We start from the raw sequence: 12,237 nt of genomic DNA on the forward strand, positions 1-12,237 counted from the left end.
CTGAGTGCTCTCAGATGAACACAAACAGGATCTGACTCCATCCTAGTAAAGGCAACTTCAACATCAAAAAACGGAAATCCTGGCAAAACACTCATCCTTCACATTTGAGTAAAGCGGAATACCGTTTAAAAATTAAGTAATATCTTTCCACTGTTTAAACATTCTCATGCGGTATACTTTTATTTTCTTTTTTAACAGCTTTATAGAAATATCATTCGCTCATTTAAAGTATACAATTCAACGGGCTTTAGTGTATTCACAGGGTTGTGCCACCATCATCACAATCAATTTTTCATTTTCATCAACCCAAAAAGGAAATTTCACACCCACTAGTAGTCACTTTCCATTTTCCCCCCACCTCCCACCCCTAGTCAATCACTAACCATTTTTGTTGTTGCTGTTTGGCCACGCCGCGTGGTTTGCGGGATCTTAGTTCCCCAACCAGGGATGAAACCCGGGCCCTGGCAGTGAAAGCGCAGAGTCCTGACCACTGGACCGCCAGGAAATTCCCCGGTCAATCGCTAGTCTCTTTCCTATCTTTCTAGATTTGCCCATTCTGGATATTTCATGTAAATGAAATTATACAATATGTGGCCTTTTGTGACTGGCTCTTTTCACTTAACATGATGTTTTCAAGGTTCCTCCAGTTTACAGTATGTATCAGTGCTATATAGGAAAAGTTCATTCCTTTTCATTGTCAAATAATATTACATTACGTGGATATACCACATTTTATTTATCCATTCATCAGCTGATGGACATGTGGGTTGTTTCCATTTTTTGGCTATTATGAATAATGCTGCCATAAACATCTGTGTACAGGTTTTTGTGTGGACGTATGTTTTTATTTCTCTCAGGTATATTCTTAGGATTAGAATTGCAGCATCCTATGGTAACTCTACATTTAACCTTTTGAAGAACTGCCAGAGTGTTTCCCACAGCAGACGCAACATTCTACATTGCCACCTGCAATGTATGTGGGTTCCACTTTCTCCACTACAGTTGTGATTATCTACTTTTTTTTTTTTTTTGCGGTACGCGGGCCTCTCACTGTTGTGGCCTCTCCCATTGCGGAGCACAGGCTCCGGACGCGCAGGCTCAGCGGCCATGGCTCACGGGCCCAGCCGCTCCGCAGCATGTGGGATCCTCCCGGACCGGGGCACGAACCCGCGTCCCCTGCATCGGTAGGCGGACTCTCAACCACTGCGCCACCAGGGAAGCCCCTGTGATTATCTACTTTTTGACGGGATGTGAAGTGCCATCTCACTGCGGTTTGACTGGCGTTTCCCTGACGGATAATGACACTGAGCACGTTTTCATGAGGTTATTAGCCATTTTTTGGAGAAAGGTCTATTCAGATCCTTTGCCCATTTTAATTTATTTTTATTTTCCAATTTGAAAGCAGTCACTGTTTATTAACTGACCAGATTACAAAAATAATCCTGGCAGATACCTTAGTTCATCCTTCTAATAAGCCTGTTGATCTGGTCTTCCCTGTTGCCAGCATCTCCACCTTCTACCAAATGGGCGGTCTTTTTCTTCATTCTGCTTCGTGGAGAAGACAATTTAAAGGACCACAGCAAGTTGCCTGCTTCTTTGAAATGTTTTCCAATGGTATAGATCTCATGAATCAGATCCTTCCTGCAGATGGTACCATACTTGCCGAGAGACGGAGCCACCAAGGCGTCACCTGTCAGGGCACTTCGCTTCTGTTGAGTTTGCCATAACCACGCTTCTGGGTCAGCTCACTTACTGACTTCAGGTTTGGGTGCCCCCCCGCGATGAACGGCTCCACAATTCTCAGCATGTTCATTAACATTCTGAGAATTCATAAAGATGCCATTGAGCTTCACAAAGGTGCCACTGAAGATCTGATGGAGGCTAAGAAGCTGCAACACTTTTCGAACCTTTGGGCTCACACCATTGACACCTCTGATCCTGATGACAAATGCCAACTTGGGTTCTGCAGGTACATAGAAGTTGCCGGCTTTTCTTGCCATCCTAGCCATTCGGATTTCTGTTCTGTACACCCGCCTGTATTCCTTGTAATAGTGATTAGCTTCTTCATAGATAAGCTTCCTCCTTGCCTTTCGAAGCATCTTTTGGGCAAACTTCTTTCTCAGGCACTTGATCTTAAGCTCTGCAAAATTCTTTTGCTTTTTCTTAAGGGTTTCTGGCACAGCAGGAACCTTCTTTTTCTTCTCTTCTGCACCCTCCATGGTTCCAGCTGGGAAAGAGCCGCCCATTTTTAAATTGTGTTATTCATGTTTTTAAATTATTGAGTTATAAGAATTTTTTATACAGTCTGGATACAAGTCCTTCAGATACAGGATTTGCAAACATTTCTCCCATTTGGTGGGTTGTCCTTACGTTTTCTTGATGGTGTCTGTTAAAGCATAAAAAGTCTTAATTTTGATGAAGTCCAATTTATGTTTTTCTTTTGTTACTTGTGCTTTTGGTGTCGTACCTAAAAATTATTGCCTAATCCAAGGTCATGAAGGTAGTTGCAGGTTTGTTTTCTTTTGAGTCTTATGGTTTTAACTCTTACAATTAGGTTTATGATCCTTAAAGTTAATTTCTGTATATGGTGTGAGGAAGGAGTCTACTTTCATTCTCTTGCCGGTGGCAGTCCAGTTGTCCTAGCACCATATGTTGAAAGACGATTCTTTCTCCATTGAATTGTCTTGGCACCCTGTCAGAATTCATTTGACCAAAAAGGTGAAGTACTGGCTTCTCAATTATATCTCATCGTTCTATATGTCTAATTCTAAAAATTCGTTTGTTGATTTGCAGTATTAATTCCAAAGGTTTGACATGGTGGGAAAGTAAGAAATTTCTCAGGATGGTGGAGTTGGAAGGTAATATTGCTTGGTGGCCAAGCTAAGATTTGTGAAGAATCAAACCAGTGTCCCGTTCTTTGCTCTGCATCAAAGTAAACTGTTGACAGGCAATGTTTTTACACAGGGTAATGGTTTCTTGGGCGGAGACTGAATAAGCTATTATGTTGTATTTCTGTAGGTATTTGGGTAGGCCTCATGTGGTTAGGAAGATTTTTTGGGTAAGGTTACGTGTGCCTCAGAACCAAGGAAACATGGAACAGCTGGGCCTCAGGAAGTCAAGGAGTCGTGACAGGGCTGTTCGTTGTACAAACTGCAGTTGGAAGGCCTTTTCTTTTTTTTTTGGCCGCACCACACAGTTTGTGGGATCTTAGTTCCCCAACCAGGGATCGAACCTGGGCCCTTGGCAGTGGAAGCGCAGAGTCCTAACCATTGGACCGCTGGGGAAGTCCCTCTGATCTCCCTTTGGTTGGTTTATTTTTCATTACCTCGAAGCTTCTCAGTTTTTCTTCTTTTTCCTTTAACAACCCCAATTTTGGACTTAAATGAATGATAAGTAAATTTCTGTCATGTTTGGATAGTTATACTTGTATATAAGTGACATATGACATTAGTTTCAGGTATACAACGTAACGGTTTGATATTTGTATATACTGTGAGATGATCACCACAGTAAGTCTAGTTAATATCTGTCAACATAAACAGCTAAAAAAAATTTTTCTGTGATGAGAATTTGAGCTTTACTCTCTTAGCGATTTTCCAATCTCTAATGCAGTGTTATCAACTACAGTCCCCACACAGCACATTGCCTCCTGTGACTTATTTATTTGGTACCTGGGTCTATGCCTTTCAACCCCCATTACCTATTCTGTCCGGCCCCCATTGCCATTTCTGGCAACCACCCATCTGTTCTCTGTTTCTTTGAGCTTGTTTGTGTGTGTGTGTTTTGTTTAGATTCCACATATAAGTGAGATCATAAAACATTTGTCTTTCTCTGTTTGACTTACTTCATTTAGCTTAATGCCCTCAGACTCCATCCATGTTGTCACAAATAGCAAGATTTCATTATTTTTTTATGACTGAATAATATTTACATCACATGTTCTTTATCCATTCATCCATCAGTGGGAACTTAGACGTTTCCATATCTTGGCTATTATAAATAATGTTGCAATGAACATGAGGGTGCATGTATCTTTTTGAGTTAGTGTTTTCAGTTTCTTTCCATAAATACTAAAAGTGGAATTGCTGGGTCATATGGTAGTTCTAGTTTCAGTTTTTTGAGGAACTTCCATACTGTTTTCCATAGTGGCTGCACCAATTTACGTTCCCACCAACAGTGTATAAGGATTCCCCCAGTACCTGTTATTTCTTGTCTTTTTGATGATAGCCATTCTAACAGGTGTGAGGTGATATTTTATTTTAGTTTTGATTTGCATTTCCCTGATGATTAGTGATGTTGGATGTTGAGCACCTTTTCATGTACCTGTTGGCCACCTGTATGGCCATCTTTGGAAAAATGTCTACTTAGGTCTTCTGTCCATTTTTTCATCAGATTGTTTGGAGCTTTTGTTTGTTTTTTGCTATTGAGTTGTATGAATTCTTTATACATTTTGGATATTAACACCTTATCAGATATATGACTTGCAAATATTTTCTCCCATTCAGCAGCCTGCCTTTTCATTTTGTTGAAGGTTTCCTTTCCTGTGCAGAAGCTCTTTAGTTTGAGGTAGTCCCACTTGTTTTATTTTTGCTTTTATTGCCTTTGCTTTTGGTGTCAGATTAAAAAAATCATCACCAAGACTGATGTCAAGGAGCTGACTGCTTATGCTTTCTTCTAGGAATTCTATGGTCTCAGGTCTTACATTCAGATCCTTAATCTATTTTGAGTTAATTTTTGTGTATGGTAATTTTTGTATATGATATAAGATACTGGTCCAGTTTCATTCTTTTGCATGTAGCTGGTCAGTATTCCCAACACCATTTATTGAAGCGACTGTCCCTTACCCATTGTACATTCTTTACTTCTTTGTTGTAAGTTGATTGACCATATGTGTGTGGGCTTATTTCTGGGCTCTCTATTCTGTTCCCTTGTTCTATGTGTCTGTTTTTATGCTAACCATACTGTTTTGATTACTATAGATTTGTAATATAGTTTCAAATCAGAGAGCATGATGCCTCCAGTGTTGTTCTTCTTTCTCATGATTGCTTTGGCTATTTGGGGTGTTTTGTGGTTCCATACAATTTTAAGGATTGTTCTATTTCTGTGAAAAATGCCATTGGAATTTTAATTGGGATTGCATTGAATCTGTAGATTGCTTTGTGTAGTATGTTTTTGGTGTACAGGTCTTTCACCTCCTTGGTTAAATTTATGCCTATATATTTTATTCTTTTTGCTGCAATTTTATTTTATTTTTTTAAATTAATTAATTAATTAATTTATTTTTGGCTGTGTTGGGTCTTTGTTTCTGTGCGAGGGCTTTCTCTAGTTGCGGCAAGCGGGGGCCACGCTTCATTGCGGTGTGCGGGACTCTCACTATCGCAGCCTCTCTTGCTGCGGAGCACAGGCTCCAGACGCGCAGGCTCAGTAGTTGTGGCTCACGGGCCTAGTTGCTCTGCAGCATGTGGGATCTTCCCAGACCAGGGCTCAAACCCGTATCCCCTGCATTGGCAGGCAGATTCTCAACCACTGTGCCACCAGGGAAGCCCTGATGCAATTTTAAATGGGATTATTTTCTTACTTTCTCTTTCTGATAGTTTGTTGTCAGTGTATAGAAGATTTTTGTATCTTGATTTTGTATCCTGCAACTTTACTGAATTTACTAGTTCTAACAGGTTTTTTTAGTGGAATCTTTAGGGTTTTCTATATATAATACCATGTCATTTGCAAATAGTGACAGTTTTACTTCTTCCTTTCTGATACAGATTGCTTTTTATTTCCTTTTCTTGACCAGTTGCTCTGGCTAGGACTTCTAGTACTATGTCAAATAAAAGGGCCAAGAGTGGGTATCTTCTTGTTCCTGAAAGCTTTTCACCATTCAATTTGATGTTAGCTGTGGGCTTGTCATATATGTTCTTTATTACACTGAGTAATGGTCCCTCTATACCCACTTTGTTGAGAGTTTTTTTTTAAATTAACTAATTAATTTATTTTTGGCTGCATTGGGTCTTCGTTGCTGCGTGTGGGCTTTCTCTAGCTGCGGCGAGCAGGGGCTACTCTTCGTTGCGGTGTGCAGGCTTCTCATTGCAGTGGCTTCTTTTGTTGTGAAGCACAGGCTTTAGGCGCATGGGCTTCAGTAGTTGTGGTGCGCGGGCTCTAGAGCGCAGGCTCAGTAGTTGTGGCACACAGGCTTAGTTGCTCTGCAGCATGTGGGACCTTTCCGGACCAGGGCCTGAACCCGTGTCCCCTGCATTGGCAGGTGGATTCTTAACCACTGTGCCACCATGGAAATCCCTGTTGAGAGTTTTTATCATGAATTGGATTTTGAATTTTGCCAAATGCTTTTTCTGCATCTGTTGAGATGATCATATGATTTTTATCCTTCATTTTATTTATTTATTTATTTTAAAGATTTGTTTTGATGTGGACCATTTTTAAACTCTTTATTCAATTTGTTACTATATTGCTTTTGCTTTATGTTTTGGTTTTTGGCCACGAGACATGTGGGATCATAGTTCCTTGACCAGGGATCAAACCCACACCCCCTGCATTGGAAGGCAAAGTCTCAACCGCTGGACTGCCAGGGAAGTCCCTATCCTCCATTTTATTAATGTGGTGTATCACATTGATTGATTTGAGGATGTTGAACCATCCTTGCACCCCTGGAATAAATCCCACTGGATCATGGTGTATGATCCTTTTAATGCATTGTTGAATTCAGTTTTCTAATTTTTGTTGAGGATTTTTCATCTATGTTCATCATGAATATTTGCCTGTAATTTCCTTTTCCTGCAGTGTCCTTGCCTAGTTTTTGTATATGAGGGTAAAGCTGGCCTCATAAAATGAGTATGGAAGTGTTCCCCCCTCTTCTGTTTTTTGGAAGAGTGTGAGGAATGGTATTAATTATTTAAATGTTTGGTAGAAGTGTTTGGGTTTTTTTTTAATGATTTCTATTTCCTTATTGATATTCTCCATTTGATTAGACAGTGTGATCATACTTTTCTTCAAATAGTTGATTTGATTTTTGCCTGCTAAATCCAATATTTGGCCCCTCTCATAGGCAATTTCTGTTGCCTGATTTTTTTTTTTCCATGTGTATGGTCACACTTTCCTGTTTCTTTGCATAACTGGTAATTTTTTAAAAATTTGACATTTTAGATAATATACTGTAGTAACTCCAGTGTTAATCCCCCCTCCCTCACCCCAAAAGGACTGTTGTGTTTTGCTTATTTTTCTCAATAACTTGGCAGGGCTATTTTACTAAAATCTATTTTCCTTGGCTATGTGCACACTCTGAAGTTGCTCATCAGGGGGTACAGCCTTAGGCATACATAGTCACCTCTTTTTCTGACCTTTTTTAAGTTGTCTGTCACTTTTGGTATCACACCCAGCTGTTAGTCTTCAATAACTGCAGGCAAGTTGCTCTGCTGTCTTTAGCAATGCCCTGGAGCATGCATTTTGCCACATTCCGATTCAACTAAATTCAGGTCACTGCAGAAGTAGTCTTTAAGGCCAGTCTTTGGGTTTGCTCTTATCCCTGTAGGCTCTTCTTAGCAGTCTCATTCTTTGGTTCTTTTTGGTAAACCTGCAGCTGGTTTATAATTTAACTTTTTGCTCTACTGAATCTGCCAGCCTCCTCTTCAGTGCTTACCACCAAACTTTCCTTTATTTTGGGGAGCACTCTTAGGCTTGAACTTCCTCACATTCTATTCCAAATAAGGTCAGATCCCTTTGGAGCTCTCCATTCTTTTTTTTTTTTAACTTTTGGCCATGCCATGTGGCTTGTAGGAACTAGCTCCCTGACCAGGGATTGACCCGCACCCTTGGCAGCGAAAGCATGGAGTCCTAAGCACTGGACCACCAAGGAACTCCCTGGAGCTCTCTATTCTTATACCTTGCCTCTGTACCACTACTCTGGAGCTTTTCTCAGAGTGACAGTGCCAGCTTCTCTTGGAGTGACAGGTATGATCTATAAGCAGGGTACTGGGTGGGGCAGTAGTCTCTGGTCTTCCTGGCTTTTCTCTCCTGGCATAAATCATCTGCACTTTATTTGAGCTGGGGTGAGGACTGTTGGAGTCCCAGTGTTCTTGGTGTATTGTGCCTGGGGGTAGAGTTTTCACCCTATGAGTGGGTACTAGGTAGAGAAGAAAGACCCAGATCTCTCAGCCACTTTTGCCGAGAATTAAGCTTATTCAACATGTATTTGGGAGAAAATGAGAAATGCTGGTGCCTTGTCCTTCACAGAAAGATACCGTAGCTGATAGCTGGGAGGTGGGAGAGAAAGCCTTATGCTTTTTTCTGGATCTGCCCAGAGTAGAGCTTCATCACACTGAGCTGGGCCAGGGAGGAGGGGGAAGGAAGTAGGTGGTACCTCAAGTGCTAAAGACTCTCCCTGCTCTCTTAGAAAGATTTAGATTTTCTTGGATCAATGTTTCTTCATTTGCTGTATGCCCTTAACACATTTCCGGAGACTTTAAAATAGTTGGTTTCTTAAAAGTAATTTTTACCTGTTAGAGTGGTTTCACTAAGAAAGGCTCCTCATATCATTATTCCAGAAATCATCTCCATGGATTAGATTTATTTTTATTTTTTTAAATCTTTTATTTATTTATTTTTTGGCCATGCTACAAGGCTTGTGGGGATCTTAGTTCCTTGACCAGGGTTTGAACATGGGCCCTGGCAGTGAAAGCACTGAGTTCTAATCACTGGACCACCAGGGAACTCCCTTAGATTTATTTATTTTTTATTTTTTGCGGTACGCAGGCCTCTCACTGTTGTGGCCTCTCCTGTTGCAGAGCACAGGCTCCGGACGCGCAGGCTCAGCGGCCATGGCTCACGGGCCCAGCCACTCCGCGGCATGTGGGATCTTCCCAGACTGGGGCACGAACCCGTGTCCCCTGCATCGGCAGGCAGACTCTCAACCACTGTGCCACCAGGGAAGCCCCTCCCCTAGATTTATTTTTAAATCTCATGTTCTATTTGGGATAAAATGGAATCTTTTATTATTATTATTTTTTTTACAACACAATGGTGTTTGTTATGTTTCTTACTTGGTATTTAAATTTTTTGACCTTTTCATCTCTCTATATATAGCTGAATATTTTTCATATAAAGAGGTATTTTAATGTAATGACATAACTTTTATTCTTTTAAACCAGTTGTTCACCAAGTGTTTGGCAATTAAATCACTATTTTCTTCCCTCCTCCTTCCCTCCTTTATTCCTCTCTTTTTTTAATTCTTATTTTATATTGGAGTATAGTTGATTTACAATGTTGTGTTACTTTCAGGTGTGCAGCAAAGTGATTCAGTTATATATATATATACATACATCTATTCTTTTTCAGGTTCTTTACTCATTTAGGTTATTACACTATATTGAATACAGTTCCCTGTGCTATACAGTAAGTCCTTGTTGATTATCTATTTTATATATAGTAGTGTGTATATGTTAATCCCAAACTCCTAATTTATCCCTCTTCCCCACCTTTCTCCTTTGGTAATCATAAGTTTGTTTTCTAAGTCTGTGAGTCTGTTTCTGTTTTGTAAATAAGTTCATTTGTATCATTTTTTTTTAAGATTCCACATATAAGTGATATCATGATATCTGTCTTTCTCTGTCTGGCTTACTTCACTTAGTATGATAGTCTCTAGGTCCATCCATGTTGCTGCATATGGCATTATTCATTCTTTTTTATGGCTGAGTAATATTCCATTGTATTTATGTACCACATCTTCTTTATCCATTCATCTGTCTATGGACATTTAGGTTGTTTCCATATCTTTGACTATTGTAAATAGTGCTGTTATGAACATAGGGGTGCATGTATCTTTTAAAGTTAGTGTTTTCATTTTCTCAAATTGTACCTTAAGATTTAGAAGGGACCTCTAATGTCAGTAAGGTCAACCTTTCAATCAATGAAGACATACCTAAATATCCTTGATTCATAGTTCTTTCATCTCTGCTTGGTGACAATTTATGATTTCCTACACAGGCAAATGGTTTGACGTGGGACAGCTTATGTTAAAAGGTCATTTTGACCTGAAATATGTCAGCAATTGATAACAGTTTTGAAAGCAAATAAATTGTCTAATCCTTCCTGTGTTAAACAGTTCTTCAAACATTTGAGACCAGGCATAAAATCTCCCTTTACTCTTCTCTTTTTAAAATTAATTTTTTTAATTAAAAATATTTATATATTTATTTGGCTGCATCAGGTCTTAGTTGCGGCAGGCAGGATCTTAGTTGTGGCGAGTGGGCTTCTCTCTAGTTGCAGCGCATGGGCTTAGTTGCAGGCTCAGTAGTTGCACCATGCAGGCTTAGTTGCCCCGCAGCCTGTGGGATCTTAGTTCCCTGACCAGGGATTGAACCCGCGTCCCCTGCATTGGAAGTCAGATTCGTAACCACTGGACCACGAGGGAAGTCCCTAAAATTAATTAACCAATGTTTCATTTTTTAAAAAATATTTATTTATTTATTTGTTTGTTTGGTTGCACCAGGTCTTAGTTGGGGCTCCAGGGTCCTTAGTTGCGGCACATGGGCTCCTTAGTTGTGGCATGCAAACTCTTAGTGGCAGCATGCAGGTGGGATCTAGTTCCCTGACCAGGGATTGAACCCAGCTCCCCGGCATTGGGAGCATGGAGTCTTTTTTTTTAATAAATTTATTTTTTTTATTTATTTATATTTGGCTGTGTTGGGTCTTCGTTGCTGCACGCAGTCTTTCTCTAGTTGTGGCACACGGGCTCAGTAGTTGTGGCTCGCGGGCTCTAGAGCGCAGGCTCAGTAGTTGTGGTGCACGGGCTTAGTTGCTCTGCGGCATGTGGGATCTTCCTGGACCAGGGACCGAACCCGTGTCCCCTGCACTGGCAGGCAGATTCCTAACCACTGCACCACCAGGGAAGTCCCACCAATGTTTCTTTAAATGAGGAAATTTCTGAAAGTCTAAACATCATGGCCGCTTTTAAAAAATGTCTCTTTTAAAATTGGTCTAAGTTAAATGCAAAAACCTAAGTGTGACCCAAATAATTCTGTGTATGAGACTATTATTTTCAGTACAGGGGTATAGGAAGTAAACAGATGGATAAATAGATCAATACACATGGACAGATAATTAGATTAATACCTTTCAAAAATACATTTGCTCAAACTGCAGAGGCCAGAATAGGAGAGAGAGTGAACATAATATTCAAAGCTGGAACTTGGGAAACTTGGCTCTCCAACAAACTCAATTTATCAATTCCTTCAAAAACCTCTGGGGAAATGAAATGTGCCTCTCCCTTACTTGAGAAACGGTGTGAGGTGAGTCTGAGAGATGCCACCCACGAGAGCAGTGTCCACCTTGCACTGACACCAGCAGAAATGTAAATGTAACCTCTTTGGGCATGTGCTCCTAAAAACTGTCTCAGTTAACAGAACTCAGACCAGCATCTTGCGGAGAGCTAACACAGGCACCATGTTGGGCAAAAGTGCTAATGTCTAGCCCTGGGGTTTGTATCCCATCAGAAGTGGACTGCCAAGTTCTTCTGGTAGGGCTTAGATTTAAATGAATTTATATTTGATTTTAACTCAATTTATTAGTTGCTGTTCTTGGATAAATAACTTAATTTCTGAACCTAAGACTGCCAACTATTAAAAGAGGGTATTGTTAGGACTTCCCTGGTGGCGCAGTGGTTAAGAATCCGCCTGCCAATGCAGGGAACGCGGTTTCCATCCCTGGTCCGGGAAGATCCCACATGCCGCGGAGCAACTAAGCCCGTGCGCCGCAACTACTGAGCCTGCGCTCTAGAGCCCGTGAGCCACAACTACTGAGCCCGCGTGCCGCAACTACGGAAGCCTGCACGCCTAGAGCCTGTGCTCCGCAACAAGAGAAGCCACCGCAATGAGAAGCCCGCGCACCGCAACGAAGAGCAGCCCCCGCTCGCCGCAACTAGGTTACTTTTAGCTTGGACGATGGCTATCTGAAGGGGGAAAGGATGTGAGTGGCTGCACGAGCAGGAGGAGGTGAGAGGAAGAGGTTAGAGGAGGAAGTGCAGCATGTACCAGTGCCACAGGCACAGTCATGCTCAGTCCTGGCCCTGTACAGGCCTGCAAGTAGAAAGATCTTGAACTTGTATGATGTGTCTCCACCTGTGGCAAATGCGTATCAAGCCTATTTTGTGCCAGGCCCACGTCCTGTGTTTGGAAATGGCAAAGTAGAAGGATTTCATTTTACTAACTAATATCTTCTGGGTACCCTGTTCAA

At 41.0% G+C, this 12,237-nt stretch overlaps 1 pseudogene; it reads right to left on the reverse strand.

Annotated features, from left to right (window-relative positions):
* Window positions 1–1,454: 1,454 nt before the first annotated feature.
* Window positions 1,455–2,219, reverse strand: LOC132430831 (large ribosomal subunit protein uL30 pseudogene; annotated as a pseudogene).
* Window positions 2,220–12,237: the final 10,018 nt, after the last annotated feature.

This window comes from Delphinus delphis, chromosome 9 (genome assembly GCF_949987515.2).
Source record: "Delphinus delphis chromosome 9, mDelDel1.2, whole genome shotgun sequence".
Classification (NCBI taxonomy): Eukaryota; Metazoa; Chordata; class Mammalia; order Artiodactyla; family Delphinidae; genus Delphinus; species Delphinus delphis.